Consider the following 19268-nt stretch of genomic DNA (forward strand, 5'->3'; position numbering starts at 1 on the left):
TTTGTGGAAGAGTCTGCGAAGGGTCCAGCAATCCTTGGTGGAGTGCTTGACATAATTATGGATTCTGCAAAATAAAGGGTTCTTCCTTTCTTCTTCAGTTGGTGGCCTGGACACAGTGAATGGCCTAACAACCCTATCTCCGATCCATTTGTCTAAAACATGGCTTAACTCCTCAGCTGTACATGGGATCACCGATGGTTCCTCGAACACCTTCCCATCTGGTCTCTTCCTTTTCTCTCCTACTGATGCTGTCATAGCTTGGGACGCGGGCAGCCTTTTTGTCCTCATGGTTTGCGCCGTCCTTCTGGTTCTCTGTAGCAGGTCAACAAATTGCGTGATACATAGATTTTCAAGGTTGAGCCTGTAATCAAAAAGCATGTTGGCCACACAGGTTTCCACGAGCTCCTTTTCTTCATGGTTCCCATAGCAGTCTAGGGACACATCTTCAAATCTTTTAATGAATTGGACGGGATCCTCTCCAGGTCTCTGCCTCACCATTTGCAAATTCTGGAAAGTGATCCTGTCTTCACCAGGGTAATATTTGGCGCAGAATTTTTCCATCATCTCATCCCAGGTTTTGATGGACCCGGGTCTCAGCGTGGTGTACCAAGTGTATGCCCTATCCACTAAGGACTTGGCAAACTCCCTTAGACATAATTCTCTGTCTCCTGCATAGGGGCCCATAATGTGGACAAACCTACTCACATGTTCCACGACACTTCCATTTCTTCCATCGAAAGGATGGAACTTTGGGGGTTCGTACCCCTTAGGGTATGGTTTGCCAAGAAGTTCTGGACGGAACGGGGGATCCCGAGAGAATTGCTTGGGGATCCCTGAGAGTTTTTCCCTTTCTTGCTCCAGGAGGGCATTGACATCTGCCAGTGTTAAGTACTGAGGGTTGGCTCTTCCTCCCACTGCTGACCCTCCTTCTGGCTGCATCCCATCTTGGTGGCCAGTAGGGGGAACATTGTCTCTGATTTCCTGTGTCTTGCCCTCTTTGAGAAGGCGAACTTCTTGCTCCAGATCCTTCAACATTGCTGTCATCCTGGCCATGAGGTCTGGTTCCTGCCTTGCATGTCTTTGTTCTGACACAACCTCCTGTTCTACCAGGGGTATCCCGCCTCCTTGCTTGGAAGCTACCTCGTTTTCTCCTACGGGCTCAGAGGCCGTAGGTAGCACATTAGTTCCTTTGCTGTTTCTCTGTCTTGGAGGCATACTCTGTGAAGGGATTGCTTCTTCCTTCTTCTTTGCCCAGTCCCCAGTGGAGTCGCCAAAATGTGAGAGTGCACTTTTTTGTGACACTCAGGCCCAAGGATCCCGGGCCTAAATAAAAAAGGTTGGAGAACCGGGCCTTGACTCACCGCAGCTAACGAGCTGTTTAAGAATCAAGTGGTATACAGAGGATACTCCTGACAAAATAAAAAATGACAAGCAAGGATATCGAAGAGTGCCAAAAATTAACAAGGTAAATTCAGAAGGAAAGAAACAGGATTAGCAAAGCGATAAAAAAATTAATGCTGAGGGGATCCTGGGAAATATGAAGCATGTTTCATTAATACATTGTCTGTTTGATTACAGAAAGCTCACTAAGACGTGATACAAGATTCAATCAAGCTCAAAAATTACAGTCTTGAATGGCTATTTCAGCCTTCAAAACTTGCAAAGTTTGATTCTCGTTGAATCCGAGTATGCGCAATAGTGGCTTTTACAGGATACCGGGAAGCAATGTTTTGTTTTTCCCTTAATATTTTCTCATCACCACAGATTTTTCTGATAGTTTTTCTAGAAAATTTCTTCTTTCTTGTATTTCTCTCTTTTTTTCGCTGCTTTTCTTCACAACCCATCCCTTCCTTTTATAATGGATTTTTTGGTCTTCCCGGGGAACCGTTGGTTCCCCTATTTTACCTTTTTGCAAACAGAGCACGTCCTGTTCCCATCATCTCGGTAAGTCTCATTTCCGTTTTTTCTCATTCTTTCCTTCTTTCAACTCTGATTCTTTTGAAAGTTCCTGGTTGGCCATCTTCTTTGGGATGTGCTGAGGTATGCCCTTCCCGGCATCCCCGTTTTTGGAGTTTTTCCACTTTTCCCTTTTCTTTCCCATTTGGGCGGAATCCTGTTCTGCCAACTTGAAAGCCGCTTGTTATCGTTCTTTTTTTTGTGCTTCCCTGTTCTGGTTCCCCGAGGCTTTTTTCTGTCTGTGCCATGAGAGGTCGCTGGGTTCGCGTTCTTTTTGCTTTTGTGTCTTGTTTTCTTCCTCTGTCTTTTTTCTTTCGAGCTGTCCTAGTCTTCCTTTGTCTTTGTGCCTGAAGGGATTCGCGCCTCTTGATGGTTCCTGAGGATCCTTGCTTCTTATCCCTTGTCGTCTCTCTTTTTTTTTTTGGATGCTTCTTTGTCTAGGCTTCAGGATCCTCTGGGCCTTTCTTTTATTCCCTCATGGGTCTCCTGTATCTGAGAGTTTTGGGCTTAGCTTGATTTTTCCTTTTGGGCTTGACTCATTCTTTTGGGCTTCCTTCACCATGATCCTTTTTAGACCTCAATAATAACTTAAATTGAAGAAACCATTGTAATAACTTGATACCAATTATATATTTTGCGATATATTATAATAGAAATTTCAAAGAGATGGTTTATTGTAACAAATTTAACATTGCAATAACTAAAATATCAATTATTTTACAATTTATTACAATGACAAACATGAAGTTGCAATGAATATATTATTACAATGATCTAATTCCAATTATTTTACAATCTATTGTAAAAAAAAAAATTAAATATTACAATAAATATACCGTTGCAATAATTTGAACCCAAATTATTTTTTTCAATTCTTTAATATCTATTGTATTAAAATTCATGAAATAATAGCCTATTACTAATAAATTTTTTATTGCAATAGCAAATATATTATTACATTAAAATAGGTGTAGCTTCCTATTAAAAAAGAAAAAAAGAAAAGAAAAAGGAGTAGATGTGACTCTCACGTGTTTGGTCAGAGAGGCGTGAGAGCCACAAAGAACAAAATAAAGCTTTTAAGCTTTTAAAGTTGTTCTTATCATTATCAAAAGAAAAAGAACTCTTCAAAAAAGAAAAGAAAAAAAGAAACTAAACAGAACTCAAAGAAGAGGAAGAAGAAGAAAGGGGTTAAGGCCGGTGAAGAAGAAGACGAAGAAGCAAAGAAGAAGAAGAAGAACAGTGAGTTACAGACCGATACGGCCCGGAGAAGTCTTTGAATTTCGGCCTGAATCAGCAACAGAACAGAACGGCTACGCTGCGAAAAAAAAGGAAGAAGAAGACGATGAAGCAAAAAAGAAAAAGAAAAAGAAAAAGAAGAAAGGGGTTAAGCCGGTGAAGACGACGACAGGGGCGTATCAAATCCACCGGTATTTTCGGTTTTAAGTTTTTTTTTTTTTTTTTTTTTCTTCCCAGCTGATTTCCTTTTTCTGGCCGAAACACACCGATATTCAGCCGATACAATCCGATTCAGCCCAAGTCTGAGCCGCGTCGGCGCAAGTCAGGGAAAAAAAAAACACATGGCAGGACGCGGCCCGACGTGGCATTGACGCACGGTCAGTGGCGTCCCTAGGCCTCTTAGATTTGACTGTTCTCTCTTCATACCATAAAATTGATCCACAATGCACGCATACATAAGAAGGCGAGCCAAAATTCCAAGGTTCAGTAAATTTTCCTATATGAATTTTAAAATATAAGAACAACAATAATAATGTAAACAAAAATGAATATCAATATTTTTTTTGCTTGTAAATTTAAGTTAAGTCATTTACTTGGAAATTCTTCACAATCACTCTCATTTTCTGATTCTTGGATTTCTTGAGGTATATCACAATTATTGAATCCATCTTCTACCAAAGTATCATCTGTACTTATGTTCATTCTAGTTTCTTCATAGGAATGATCCATGTCAACATCAATATCTAATAATCAAATGTGAATTCAAAGTATTATTTTCTAATTTTTATGAAGCAATGTTTAAAGAATTTATAAATAGAATGTGGCAAAAAGAGAAACGAACCTCTTGATGCATAAAAATCCATATTTGTACCAGGTGAATGCAACGTAGAGCAGTCATGAGTTAATGTTGTTCTATCCTTCTTGTTTTTTTCCCTCTTTTCAGCAATGACCATTTTCCTGGATTTCCTCGCCTGGGTAAATTTATTTTGTAAACTATTTTTCCTTTCATGCCATTTTCTGCCGGATCGCCTCTCAATCATTAGCATCTGTCTTTTTAATCGAGCTTGCTTTGCATTTTCCATATTTTTTAAAAGTCAGAAATGAGCTGCAACAAAATTAATTATAATTATTTAAATTTCAGAAAACATGGCAGGTTTATATAAATGAAATATATTACAAACCCTTTATTTAATCAAATATTCCTTCCTCTTCTATTTTATATAAATGGAATCCCTGAAACTTTTCACTCACTATTATGTAATCTTCTATTCATAAGATAAATAAATAAAACTAAAGCATCTATAAGCACTCAATCCAAAACAGTAAGATACACACAATAAAAATAAATAAGTAAACAAAATAAATAAAGCTAACAACAACATTTAAAAAAGCCTCCCAATAAACCGAGTCTAATAGCCTGAACAGTAAAAAAATTAAAAGAAACAAAGTCTTAATAAGTATTCTAGTAAATTAAAATCATATCAATAAGGAAGTAACAATAAAATTTACATTAAAAACTCAGTAATTGACATTAAAAACAAAACATTTTACTTACTAAAAATTACAAAATAAATTTACTCCTCAAACATTCATATCTTAAATCATTCCTTTTACAAAACATAAAGACAATCAGAAAAGAAAAGTGGAATCCTAACGAAAATCTCTTAAATGGAAAAAAATAATAATAATAATAATAAAAAAGGAGAAAATTAGAACTCATATATTTTTCGATTGAGATAAAAGAAGAACTCAAGAAATGGCTCTAACAACCATATAAAAAAGAAAAGCCAATAGGAAGTAACAAAATGCTATTCTAAAAAAAACTAAGTAAAAGCATTGTTAAATATTATGTGTATATATATATATATATATATATAGAGGCAAATATCCCTTAGTTAAAATTATTACAGGCCAACACAAAAAATCTTATAAGAAAACTATCATATACTTATTCAAAGCAGCCCAAAACAGCAAAAGCTACAAACATTGAAAAAAAAAAAGGTTTAGAAATCAATCATTATTGAGCAACTATCATGTCAAAACATTGAAAGAAAGAGAATAAATGTCCGGATTTTTATTCAAATTCAAATAACAAAAAATAGTGGTGAGGATGTGAAATAAGAACTGAAATTAATGATTACATAATCATCACAAATAGAAATTCAAATCCTTCAAAACCAACACAATGTAATCATTGAGCTACACTGAATAGTAAAATTTAACAAAAACAAATAAGCCAAAATTATTAATTAACCCCCAATTGATTCTCCAAATAAAAACCAAAAACCCTTAATTTTTTAGTTTAAAGCAAAACTTTACAGGAAGCGATTCCGGTAGTCTGATAGTGGATGGAGGCTTACGGTGATGACAGAACTTGTGGTGGTGCCCCTTTCTCAATCCATGGCGCATTAACTTAACAGTCTAATGATTATTCTTCCTCTTGTTCCAAACCAACTCTCTCTCTACCGTTCTAGGAATTTTGTAAATACGCTAAAACTAAACCAAAATTAAACACAAAATTAATTGAATCCAAATACTCCCAAAAGTTTTTAGTATTCTGAGAAACTAAATCAAACAACAAAAACAGATCTAGTAAACCACTTATGCTAGTGTATGATTCTAATAGAGCCATCTCAATCGACTCGGACATAGCTAAGACACTCAGACACTAATCAGCCTTAACATTGCAAGTAAAGTTGTGGCCCACTCTTAGAAGATATTTCTGCAGGGAGTAAGAGAATCAATTAAGATAGATAGTTCAGTTGCACACAGCCACACACACTGCTCTCTTTGTGTATTTGTAAATGTGATTTGTAGACATATAAATGTTCAACTTGAAGTATAATTATGACTGTTCTGCCTATTAAAGTTTCTCAACAAAGCAACAAAATAAAAGCAAGAGATGTTTCAATATTAATGGTTTGAAAGTATATTTACGTTTTTGGTGAACTGACAATAAAGAATTAGATAAAGGAAACTAAATGTTACATACCTATTTCTACACCCCCTGTTCTGTAGAATGCCAAAATAGCCATTAAGATTGCAAATTGTTCACTTTGAAATGGCTGGCTTTGCAAAGTAACCCACAATTCAACCAACCTATAAAAACTACTACGATACAAAACTCACAACCCAAACCCAATACCCAAAAGTTTGATTTTTAGGGACCATAAGAATTGTTTTAGCAGTGTAGAGAGGGAAATCTAAATTAGAGAAAAGATAGAGTGGGTAGGACGTGTTTTATCGACTATGAATTATATTGACAAACATACACAATCAAATTTACAAATTCTTGGGAGCATATCACACTCTTAAAATACAAATTGACTTTAGAAACCAATAATACTCAAACTAAAAGCCAAATATCTAATGTTGAATTGACTTTACAAATTTACTTTAGAAGTCAAATTGATTTTAAAACTGAATAAAAGTTAAAACGATACAAAAAAAAAAATCTAATGTTGGCCTTACCATTGTCATCTACCCCATCAATCTCTGCTAAGCATTTAAAACAAAAGCACACCCAAACATAACTCTAAATGTTAACAAAAAGAATATATCAAGTATTGAGCACACACTTTACACAAAAAAATTTTGATGATATTATTCTTTACACAATTTTTTTGATGATATTATTCTTTCTTGAAACTTGATTATCCAATCAGTAGCTGTATTTTCTAAATTTCTCATAGTTCTATCTTCTCCTAGGCCTTTCCTAAACACATCTATTTTCAATAGGGCGATACTCCCAGTGCTATTAAAAAAGAAAAAGAAAAAGTAATGATGATATTTTGAGACCAAAGAATTCAAAGAAAAATACTAAAACCCATCTTTTTTTAAACTGTTTTTGTTTAAAGTTTTTTTTAATCAAACATTAACAAATGATAAAGAGATACAAATTTAAATAAAAGCAACAAAGGAAAATTAGGCTGGCCTGACCTTTATATTTAATCAAGTAGCTCTTCTTGAATACCTACCAACTGTCTTATAAGCCAGAGCAGAGATGATAGATCTACATTAGCACGTGAGGGAAAAAAAGTCATTGAAAATACAAAATTACTGAGAAGCAACAATGTAAATGAGGCCCTCAAAAATTTGGCATATTTATGAATTATTAGTACTTGACAGGAAAAACTCAGCAAATCTGAATTTCAACAAAAAATAAAAGGGTAAGAAGGTTTTTTAAACTGACAGAAGAGAAAGATGAAAGATAGACACACACGAAACAAACTATCATTAAGTAAATAATCACACAACCATATTAAGTAAATAATCCCTTAATATGCAGTAACACTTTTTTTTAACAAACTATTTGCCATTTATTTGTTCGTTTCTACTCAAAATTTCACTCTGGAAAAATTCTCAAAACAAAAAAGTAGAGACCTTAATTTGAGACCAAAGCATCCCAATAAAAACCAACCTTGCATCTTCTAGGCATTTTATCGAACACTTCAAGTGCATAATTAAACCTGCTACTGTCAAGAACAACAGCATATTTTGATTCTGTCAAATTTTTACACCCGAATGCAATGGGTAGGACTAACTTCCTTTCACAATCCAAACATTCATATGAAAATCCCAAGTTTCGACTAATGCTAAAATAATCATTATGCATGAGCATGGAAATACCTTACTTTGATGCATGAAATGCATAAGAAGTCAATGAAATTTAGAGAAGATATAGGGCTTACCAATTGATAGAGAGCAGCAACAATTAATAAGGAATAAATATGCGTAAGGAATTTGATGGAGGAAAGGGTTTATCAGTGTGTGTCTAATCGAATGGGAGAATTTGACAGTTGCAATTTCTGAAGAGGCAAAATTGGTTTGTGATTTTGGATTTTCTTTTCCTATTGATTCTCCAAATAAAAACCAAAAACCCTTAATTTGTGGTGGATGGAGGCTTACGGTGATGACAGAACTTGTGGTGGTGCCCCTTTCTCAATCCATGGCGCATTAACTTAACAGTCTAATGATTATTCTTCCTCTTGTTCCAAAAAAAAATTCAATCGGTCAATCTCTCTGAACTTTGTGACTAACCGACTCTCTCTCTACCGTTTTTGGACTTTTGGCATCTAAACCTTGATTATCCAAAGCCAATTGTAAATACGCTAAAACTAAACCAAAATCAAACACAAAATTAATTGAATCCAAATACTCCCAAAAGTTTTAAGTATTCTGAGAAACTAAATCAAATCAAAACCTAATGAAACCCAAATACCTAAATACAAATCAATCCAACCAAATTTCTCTAAACTCTCAAAACAGATCTAGAATATAACGTAAATTGACAGAAACAGGGGAAATTTATCCCGAAATCACAGAGAAGTTTCAAAACTGAATCAAACAACAAAAACTCATAGAGAGAAGGAGAGGGAGAGGGAGAGAGAGAAGAACGTACCTGGAAAACTCAAAAGAGGATAGCGATGGTCGGACAATCGAATCTCCAGTGTGGCACAAGTTTTATTATTTTATTTTTATTTTTCTCCTAGCAGAGTTTGATGTGAAGAGATCGCCTCTATCGCAGTATGGTTAGGGTTTTTTTAGAGAGAAAAAAATATTAAGAAGACTGATGTGAAGAGGGTAGGGTTTTTTCCTTTTTCCCTTTCTGTGTATCGCAATAATAGCTAGATTTTTTAAATTCTACGTTTTTTTTAATTTCATAGAGATCGGTAGATATTTTTTAATTTCTACGTTTTTCTTTTCTTTTAACAGTTTTTTTTTTTAATATAAACAATTACAGCCAAACAGTGTTAATGTTTTGAAAACAATATAATGTATCGCTTTTTAAAGTTACATATATCTGAATTTTAGATAGAGGCTTTTCCTATTTGTCATTATCTCCTTAATTCTAGGAACTCATTGTCTCTCAGCTTTTGCTTTTATATATATATAGATATAGATATAGATAATAATAATAATAATAATAATAATGAAAATGAAAATGAATATGCTAATCTTGGTTGATGATGCATGGCCATAAATATAGAACTAATGATCTCCCCCTTTTTTCCCTTTCTAGTTATTGAAAAAAGAGAAGGGAAACAAATTGAAGGCCTCTTCATGGAAAAGAAAGGCCCAAACCAAGAGAAGGGCACTGAAAGTGAAATTTCCAAAGCGATCACCTCCACTAAATAAGTGATTCTTCACAAGCCACTCGAGGAATATGAGAAAGTCGTCCCTTCATGTTGTAATGATAGTGCACACACCGTATTTGTGAACTAACAAGTTTGGTAAGAAATTCCCTAACCAAAAAAAAAAAAAAAGTTTAGTAAGAATATGTAGCTGGACCAATAAAACTTAAAAGAGATTTGGAAGAACCGAAAAATACATAAAATCCAGGTCCTACCTCCAATTAATAAGGCAGCCCCTTACCCAATCAAAATATAAACCATAAATATATTGTATGTATGGATTTCCATTCTTATAGTATGCACCAAAAAGCATAGAAAAGTGTTATGTCTACAATATTTTCACAATAAATTATTAATAATTAGTTGTTATTGGTTCTAATTTAATCATACCACTGAAATTACTTTTCTAACTCACCATTAACAACCTGTCATGTAGAATTTGTTGTGAAAATGTTGTGAATAAAGCATTTTTCAAAATGATGTCATGAATTTGTAGAAGAGCTCATAATTCAATAGTCAAAAAACACACACCAAAAGTTTATACTTCACTCTATGTTTGGCCTGGCTTGATTCAACCTAATATAGCTATATTAATCTTTAAAAATAAAAATAAAAAGGCCTCCTCTTTTTATACATGTATCTCTACCTTAAATTAATACATAAAAAGTAGTTGAGCTTTGATGAGATGATAAGTGTAAGTCTTCCATCAAAAGTAACAAAGTGATCAACGATCAATAATAATGTCATCTAATAACTGTTTAAATTCAAATTTTTGTACTTTAAAATAATATAAAATATGAGTTTATGGGTTGAATAGTAAATAACATCTGTTTGGCATAAAAATTAGCATACATATTAAAAACATATCAGGTGGTTTAACATTGTGTTTTATATAAAATCACGCAGGGAAAGGGAAGGTGGTTGGGATTTTCTTTGGGAGGGACTTCTAATATAAATTTCTTGCATTCCAACGGAAAGTGAAAGCACTCTTATATCAAACATAAGTATGCCACATGGGACAAAAACATAAATTACATGCGAGGAAAAAGTATGGCTGGCGAAACCTCAGAAAATTTTTGGCATGTAGTAGACGTAATTAGCCGACTTGAGGGGGACGCTGCGTTCATCGATTGAGACCAAAATCAAAGATAATAATAATAATTACTTTTTTTATCAACTGCAAATCTAAAGATAATATTGATTTTAGTTCAATCAAGAATATGATTTTGTACGAACATTATACTATCAAATATTATACAAATATGTATACTAACACTACAAATTTTCCAATAAGAAATATTATGTCCATAACAATTTTACATCAAATCTAAGGTAATAGATTGTTAATAATTCTAACTTTGGCCTATCACTGATATTATATTTTTACCCACAAATAAGTGAATAACGCCAATTTTAATGTACATATATTTTTATGAAAAAATGGAGAAGTTTAATTTCTCTCAAACAACTTATCGAGAAGGAAAAACAACTGCTTGTTTGAACCAAGAAGAAGAATGGTTCTCCTTCAAGTTTTTTGACAATTAGGTAGGATTTTGTATGTGATGCAAACTTGTTTTCCAACAGGAGCAAGATGTAATTCCTCGTTTAATACAAACAAAGTGATGTTTGGTAAGAGTAGTAAATACATAATGCTCCAGCTTTTGTGGAATTACCAACAAACAACGATCAGAAAGGAAAACTACGGTCTTCCCATGATAATTTTAACTTCAAATTGACAAAATTAAAAAGTTTCTTCTTCTTAATAAAGCATCACATTTTGGTTATTGTGTCATCTATTATCAACAATGACTGCAACCTTGAATCAAAAGCGTCCCAAGAAACTTGTACTAGAAAACATATCGCATAACCAAACCAACATGTGAACGTAAAAAAATAAAATAAAATAAAAAATCTGCAAACCCAACCAGATTAAAAAAAATTCGGAAGAAATGATGGATTTGAAATATACTATAAAATTAACCAAATGTCATTCTTGAATACCATTGTTGTATACGTATATGCTCTCTCTCTCTCTAACATTTTCATGTCATTAGTTACATGTGACAGTTACAAGAAAATTCAGAAATTAACTAAAGAAATGGTCATACTAAATTAACATATCTATGTATATTATCAGAAAGCGACAGGCTCACAAGTAGGTAGAACAACCCAAAAAAATCATAATTTAATATTACAATATTGAATTGGAAAAATCTGTCGGCAGATATGAGAATATGAGTTTTCTCTTTAAAAAATGTAATATTTATTTTCAAAGTTGGTACGTAGTCAATTAAGTCACGGAACAGTTTGTATGATCACACTGCTGTTGAGACATAGGTTAATCCTTCCGAAGGGCACAACCTCGCCAGTGCAAAATCTGATAGATTTGCATTCCATTGCTCTTCTAGAAGGATATTGGAGGATTTGAAATCCCAGAAGATAATCCATTATACAACTATTACACAATGTCCGTAGCATGTCAAATAGAATGCTGAAATATCTTGGACTTGCATTACCAATTTTAACCACACACTCTCTCTGTCTCTCTGTCTATCTCTCATTTCTTCAACGTGGGGAATCAAATTAACAGAGGGAAAATAGTATACTAAAGAACACCTTGAACTGCTTCTGGTAAATGGTTATCCGGCCAGATCTGCAATACTACAAGTTTTTAAATTTATACACTATCAAAATTAAATATATCTAGTTCTGTACACCAACTCATCAGCTCTGTCAAAGATCTCTCTTAGTCACCTTATAAAACCCAACTTAACAATTGCCTTAAATCACCAAAAATCATAAGGTTTTTTCTATTTATGAAAATACTTTGCAAGCCTTATATCAAACAGACGGTGTGCAACCCTAAAAAAGTGAACAATATTTTATGAGTTGGCTAAAGAACAAGACAAAAAACGAAATATAGTAAACAAAATGTTAGGAACTTGAAACAATGTCAAATTAGCTCAAACAGAAGTAAAGTTGGGCCAGACAAAGGAAGTGTTGATTGACACTTACTAGCCCAATTAGCACTTCTCTCAAAATTAGAGTGCCGATTGGCAGTCCTTGATCAAATGGTACGAAAAAAGAACAATAAAATCTAAAAAGCCTACTAACCCTAAATTCATTTTGTATTGTATGAGGGTAAGGTAATGTCTAGTTTATCATTATTGTGACATAATCGATTTTAAGTATATTTTATCAATTCTAATTTTGTAAAACTTCTTTTTGTAACTTATCAAAAAAAAAAAAAAAAAAAAAAAAAACAAACAAACAAAAAACAAAAGAACTTCTTTTTGTAGGAAAAAATAAGTGCCATTTTATCAATTTCTCTCTCATTTTTTCTTGAAAGTCTTCCATATCCCGATTGATATTTTTAATAAGAATTTATGACTAAAAAAAATAATCTACGATACAAAATTATAATATGACAAGAATAAAATAAATGTTAGGAATAATAGAATTTAATTGTCAAAGTCACTATTTGAAACATCACTTGATAGTAAATCACTAAATAGCGTCAACCTACCAAAACAAAGATGGAGTTAACATACAACTCAACAAATTAATACTAATTCATCCAAGATTAATTTTATATGGAAAATCAAATATCACGATTCATGCATAAAATTTTACAAAAAATATGATATTCTTTTCTAGTGTTAAGAGAGAGAAATTGTTTGGTGAATGGTAATATAGAAAATTGAATGACTAGTTTGGTGTATGGATTTCTATTTACCTACAATTTTGTGGCCTTATTGGGGTGGAAAGAGAACAAACATGAAACAAATCATCTATAATTTTATTTTAAAATTTTTTAGTATAATTAATTATTAAATTAAAATTTTGGGAGCATTTTTCTAATAGGAGGCATTCCGTAATGGCTTAAATGGCCACGCCTAAGAGCCGGCCCTAAGAGCATCCACATTGGTGGAGCTATTTTTTTAGCTATTTGGTACCACAAAAAGCTACTTTATTTATTTTACCTTCTCACTTTACCAAACATCCAACATCAGTGGTTCTATTTTTTTTACCTCTTCATTTAAATATTATTTCTTTGTTATTTTTTTTTTTTCCCTTTTCTTCCATCTCTCTCTTTCCTTGTCTCTCTCTCTTTCTTTGAAGGAAGAACAACCATGGACAAACCCACAAACCCAGCAAACCAATAGCCACCACCAGCCACTGCCAAGCCTATAACCACCATTGCCACCCCATAACCCCCACAAATTAGAACTTCCGGCCAAAACCAAACCACAAACACCACATCACAACCACCAACCCAACCCAGCCACAACCACCCACTGCCATAACCACAACCATACGACCGGAACTCTGATTAAAAAATAAAAATAAAAATAAAAACCCACCACCATCACCACAAACACACTTCAAAAACCACCATAAATAGCCACAAAACCAAGTAACCCACCACCTCTGCAACCCACCATTGTTGCTACAAACACCAAAATCTCACCCATTGCCACCAATTAATCTTCTGTATCTCTGTCTCTTTTAGGTCAAAACTCAAAAATGGGTTTTTTTTTTTTTTTTTTTTCTTTGGTGGTATAGAGCTTTGTGGGTTATGCTAGATCAACCAAAGGAGAGGGAGAAGACATGGTGAGGTGAAGAAAGAGAAGAAAGAGAAAAAAGTGAGGGGAGGAAGAAGTATACAGTGAGATGATGAAAAAGAAAAAAAGTGAGAGAGTGAAAAAATATTTTTTAATTAAAATATAAGAAGGAGAATAAAATATTAAATATGGGTTTAGCTAACTGAGAAGCTAAATTTTTTAGCTATAACTCCACCATTGCAGCCCCATTTTTATGATTGATAGTGCTAAAAATAGTAATATAACTTTTTAACACCACCAATACTAAGGCACCCTTTGAACATCCAATCACCATTTACACTGCTGATAGAACTCGAAGACGACCAAGCGGGTGAGTCTTGGTGAAGATATCAGCAAGCTGGTCAGCAGAGAAGATGGAGAACAACTTGAGATTTCCTTTCTTGAGATGCTGGTGAGTGATGTAGCAGTCGATCTCAATGTGCTTGGTGCGTTCATGAAAGACATCATTATGAGCAATGTAGATAGCACTACGATTGTCACAATAAAGAGGAGTGGCAGTGGACTATGGAGCATCTATGTCAGCCAAGAGCCAACGAAGCCAGGCAAGCTTGCAAATGGTGTCGGCAAGGGCACAATATTTAGCCTCAGTCCTAGAACGGGAAACCACATCCTGCTTCTTACTACGCCACAAGACAAGAGAAGTACCTAACAGGAAACAGAAACCTATGATAGAGCATCGATCAGTCGGATCACCTGCCCAGTCAGCATCTGAATAAGCATAAAATTCGAGAGAAGATCGAGAAGAGTAATGCAGACCATGATAAAGTGTGCCTTTGACATAACAGAGAATCCGAAGAACAGCAGCATAGTGGACAGAATGAGGGGCATCCATGAACTTACTAACCATACCCACGGCATGTGAAATATTCGAACGAGTAACAGTGAGATAGATCAAACTGCCAACCAACTGACGATAGCAAGTAGCATCGGATATAGGTTCACCATCCAAGGGTGTGAGCTTTGCATTGTATTCTAAAGGAGTGGAAATAGTATTGTTGTCAGTGATACCGGCTTTGGAGAGAAGATCAGAAGCATATTTAGCCTGTGAAAGATAGTATCCATCAGAGGATGAGGTAACCTCAAGCCCAAGAAAATAACTGAGAATGCCCAGATCTTTCATCTCAAAGGAACAGACTAAGGAAGTGCTGAAGAGAGCAGATACCTGCAGAATCATCTTCAGTAATAATCATGTCACCAACATAAAGAAGAATAAGAGTGATACCAACAGAGGATCTTCGGACAAAGAGAGCAGTGTCATGAGGACTCGAAGTGAAACCCTGCTAAACAACAACTGAGCTAAACTTTTCAAACCAAGCTCGAAGAGCCTGCTTAAGGCCATAAAGAGCACGGCGAAGGTGACAAACTTGACTGCCTAAGTGTGGATAGCCAGAGGGTGGTTGCATGTACACTTCTTCATGGAGGTCTCCATTGAGGAAAGCATTCTTCACATCCATTTGATAAAAAGGCCAACGGCGAACAGCAAGCACAGCAATGAGACATCTGACAGATGTAAGGCGAGCAACAGGAGCAAATGTTTCCTCATAGTCAATACCATACTCCTGAGTAAAGCCCTTGGCAACTAGGCGAGCCTTGTATCGTTCAACAGATCTATCAGCCTTGGTCTTAATCTTGTAAACCCACCTACAACCTACTACAGATTGACTAGGAGGCAAATCAACCATATCACAAGTGTGATTCTTATGAAGAGCATCTAGTTTTTCGTTCATAGCTTGCTGCCAAAGAGGGTCAGTATGGGCCTCACAATAGGTCTGAAGTTCATAAAGGGTGGCAAAAGTAAAAGAGCAGTGATAATCAGTGAGATAAGGGGGAAGAATGCTTACCCGAGTGGAACGACGAAGTTCATGACCAACAGGAGACTCAGGAGAGGGTGGTGCCACAGGATCCAAGACAGGCGAGTCATATGCCGGGGACAGAACCAGAGATGAGTCGTCTGGAGAGGTAGCCAATGTTGAAGAATCCTCCACAAGTTCAGGATAGAGAGGGAGGAAAAGATCAGTAAAAATGAGAGACTCTGAGGAAGAGGACGCAGGAAACTGCTAAAGACTCGTGAAAGGACAATGTTCCTAAAACTCAACATGACCAGAGACACGAAGACGATGAGAAATGGGATCATAGCAGCGAAACCCCTTTTGAGATACACCATAACCAAGGAAATAACAGAGACAAGTACGAGGCTGGAGCTTTGTTCGTTCATGAGGAGGAAGAGAGACAAAGCAAGCACAACCAAAAACCCAAAGAAATGAGTAGTCAGGAGTTTGACCATAAAGAAGCTCAAATGGTGATTTGTTGTATGTAGTTGGTGAAGGAATACGATTAATGGTGTACACAGCGGTGAGTGTAGCCTCACCCCAAAAGAGCTCAGGAAGAGAGGCAGAAATGAGAAGGATGCGGACAACATCAAGAATGTGACGATGTTTTCGTTCTGCACAACCATTTTGTTAAGAGGTGTAAGGACAAAACCGCTGAGGAGGAGTACCATGACTATCTAAAAATGATAGGAAAAATTTATTATTATATTCTTGAGCATTATCTGATTGAAAGACTTTAATGGTGCGATTGAACTGTGTTTCAATCATTTTATGAAATGTTTGGTAAATAGACACAAGTTTAGACCTATGGTGAAGCAGATGAATCCAAGTATATCGAGAAAAATCATCCACAAATATGACAAAATATCTAGATCCCCCCTCAGTGGGAACAGGTGCAGGACCCCAAATACCAGAATGTATAAGATCAAAAGGGGCAAAAGAAAAGGAGTCACTTTTATTAAAGGGCAATTTTTTTTGTTTGCCAAAATGAAAAGAAGTACAGTCAAATTTTTGAAACTAAACTGAACCTAAATGACCTTGAGAAGCTAACAACTAAAGACGAGATAAGGATGGATGACCAAGACGAGCATGTCATAGATCAGGTGAGGAGGTGGCAGTGGTAGCAGCTGCAGAAACAACTTGTGAAGGAATCTTCAAGTCATGAACCTCAAACATGCGACCAACCTTATGGCCTGTCCCGAGCACTTGACCCGTCCGGAGATCCTGCACATCCACACCATGATTAGTAAATAGAAGATCTACGCCTAATTCACAAAGTTGACCAACAGAAAGCAAATTGAGGGATAACTTTGGAATATAAAAAGTGTCACTAAGGGATAAACAAGGAGAAGAGATTGTTCCTTTATGACTAACAAGCATAGGAGTTCCATCAGTAATGTAAATGGTGATTGGATGTTCTAAGGGTGCCTTATCAGAAAATTGGGGTTCATCAGGAGTCATATGGTTACAACATGCAGTATCAAAAAATCAAGGTTGTTTACCTGAGGTGACAGAAAGGGCAGTGTAAGTGCAGGATAAAACCTGTTGAACAACTGCCTCAATATCAGCCGTAGTAAGTGAGGAAGCCAAAGATGGACCTGTAAGAACCGATGGATCTGAAGGACATACAGCAGCTGCCTGAGGAAGAAAAGCTTTATTCTGCTCTTGCACAAATTTCTGTAGTTTGCGACAAACAGAGATGTCATGGCCTTTGGTACGGCAAAACTTGCAGTAAGTACGTTTGGAAGACTGAGAGGTGGGACGCCCGAAGTTTATTCGTGGAGGAGTAGTGAATGCAATAATAGGAGGCTGTGGAGAGGGTGTAGCTAATACATGATCAGTTGATGACATGTGATAAGTAGGCCGACGATTCTCCTCATAAATGAGCTCCTTTACTGCAGCATCAAGAGAAGGAGTAGGAGACCGGCTAAGCAGAGAAGCCCAAGTAGGCTCAAAATCCTCACTTGAACCCATCATGAAGTGCATAAATTTACGGCGATCTCGATATTCGACAAAGAGCTCAATGCCCTTAAAACACACTAGTGGAGGATCTGCAGCAGAGAGTTATTCCCATATAGTAGAAGTCTAAGAATAAAAATCAGAAATAGATTGACCTATCTCTTGGCGCAGTTGATAAAGTTTTGATTCAATGTGGAACTCTAAGCTTGAATCATTAGTGCAATTATAACGATCAGCCAAAAATTTCCAAGCAGCCTCAGCAGTTTCAAGACGAGGAAGAAGATTATGAATGGAGGGAATAGAGGTATTGATAAACCAAGACAAGATCTTACTTTGAATACTCTCCCATTCCTCTAGGCGTTCTTCATAATCATCTATTGCAACAACAGTCTTGGAAGACTCTTCAGTAGTTGTGGCTTTGGACTTAAGGTTTGGTACTGGCTTAGGAATTGAACCAGTCACATATCTCTACAGTTTACGACCCTTGAGAAAGACAGTCATATTTTGAGACCATGCATGATAGCTAGTAGGACCATCCAACATAATGGTGACAGGACGTATGATATCTCGTTTATTTTGTTGAGCCATAATGAATAAAATGACCAAAAAGTGAGATTTAGATACCTCAAATGCAGAAACGGAGCCCAAAATCGGAATCTACACGAAAACTAAGCAAGACAGGTCCTATTGAAAATTTTTGACTTAATCAAAGTCAACGGTCAACGATCAACGATCAACAGTCAACAGTCAATGGTATGGTCAAAGTCAACGGTCAACGGCTGACGTGTGCTAACGTGGCAGTGTGACGTCACCCTAGGGCTGACGTGGCAATACGTGAAACGAAGCAAGCGCGTGAAGGCCATGTGTCCTGCGCATGAGAGATATGGACGGCACGTGGCAGCATGTGGAGTGTGTGCTCGTGAGGCAGAAACTTCAGCCGGCGCGTGGAGGTGCGTGTGAGGTGATTTCTAGCCGTTCTTGGTTGGGTTTTGCTCGAGATTGGCTATTCTATCACTCTATGCCTTTGCTTTGACAGTTGGATGAGCAGAACGATGAGATCCGAGAGTTGCAGGAACTATGGGTGTGACAGTGGTGACTCGCTTCTAACAGTGACTATTGGATGAAGGCGAAGGTAGCAGAAGAGCGCCGGAGTTATCCACAGAAACCAGAAAGTCAGAGGAATGACTCTGATACCATGTTAACAATATAAAGTGTGATAGAAAGACTGAATAGTCTATATATTGATGTGTGTAAATAATAATGTACAATAGAGAGCCTTATATAAGTTAGGTATGTGTGTAGAACAAGTAATAAGAGTAAACTATAAGTATAGTATACTGGGCTAAGCCCAATGGGCTAAAATAGTTTAAGCTATACACTAACAAACCTTATCAAACTTGAGTAGTTTATTGAGAAGATTCAACCCTAACACCACTCTATTAATACAACTCAAATTTGATTAAATTACAACTTTTACTACATTTTATTATAACATAGGACAACTTAAAACCTAACATAATTCACTGGAC

The 19268-nt window shown here is 35.8% G+C and overlaps 1 long non-coding RNA gene across 1 annotated transcript; it reads right to left on the minus strand.

Annotated features, from left to right (window-relative positions):
• Positions 1 to 5761: 5761 nt before the first annotated feature.
• Positions 5762 to 7764, minus strand: LOC115972066. The gene is made up of 3 exons (XR_004087400.1): positions 7613 to 7764; positions 7132 to 7204; positions 5762 to 5914 (listed from the first exon to the last, which is right to left on the minus strand). It is a non-coding gene; the product is annotated as an uncharacterized LOC115972066 (long non-coding RNA).
• Between the last annotated feature and the right edge of the window lie 11504 nt (positions 7765 to 19268).

This window comes from Quercus lobata, chromosome 12 (assembly GCF_001633185.2).
Source record: "Quercus lobata isolate SW786 chromosome 12, ValleyOak3.0 Primary Assembly, whole genome shotgun sequence".
Lineage (NCBI taxonomy): Eukaryota > Viridiplantae > Streptophyta > Magnoliopsida > Fagales > Fagaceae > Quercus > Quercus lobata.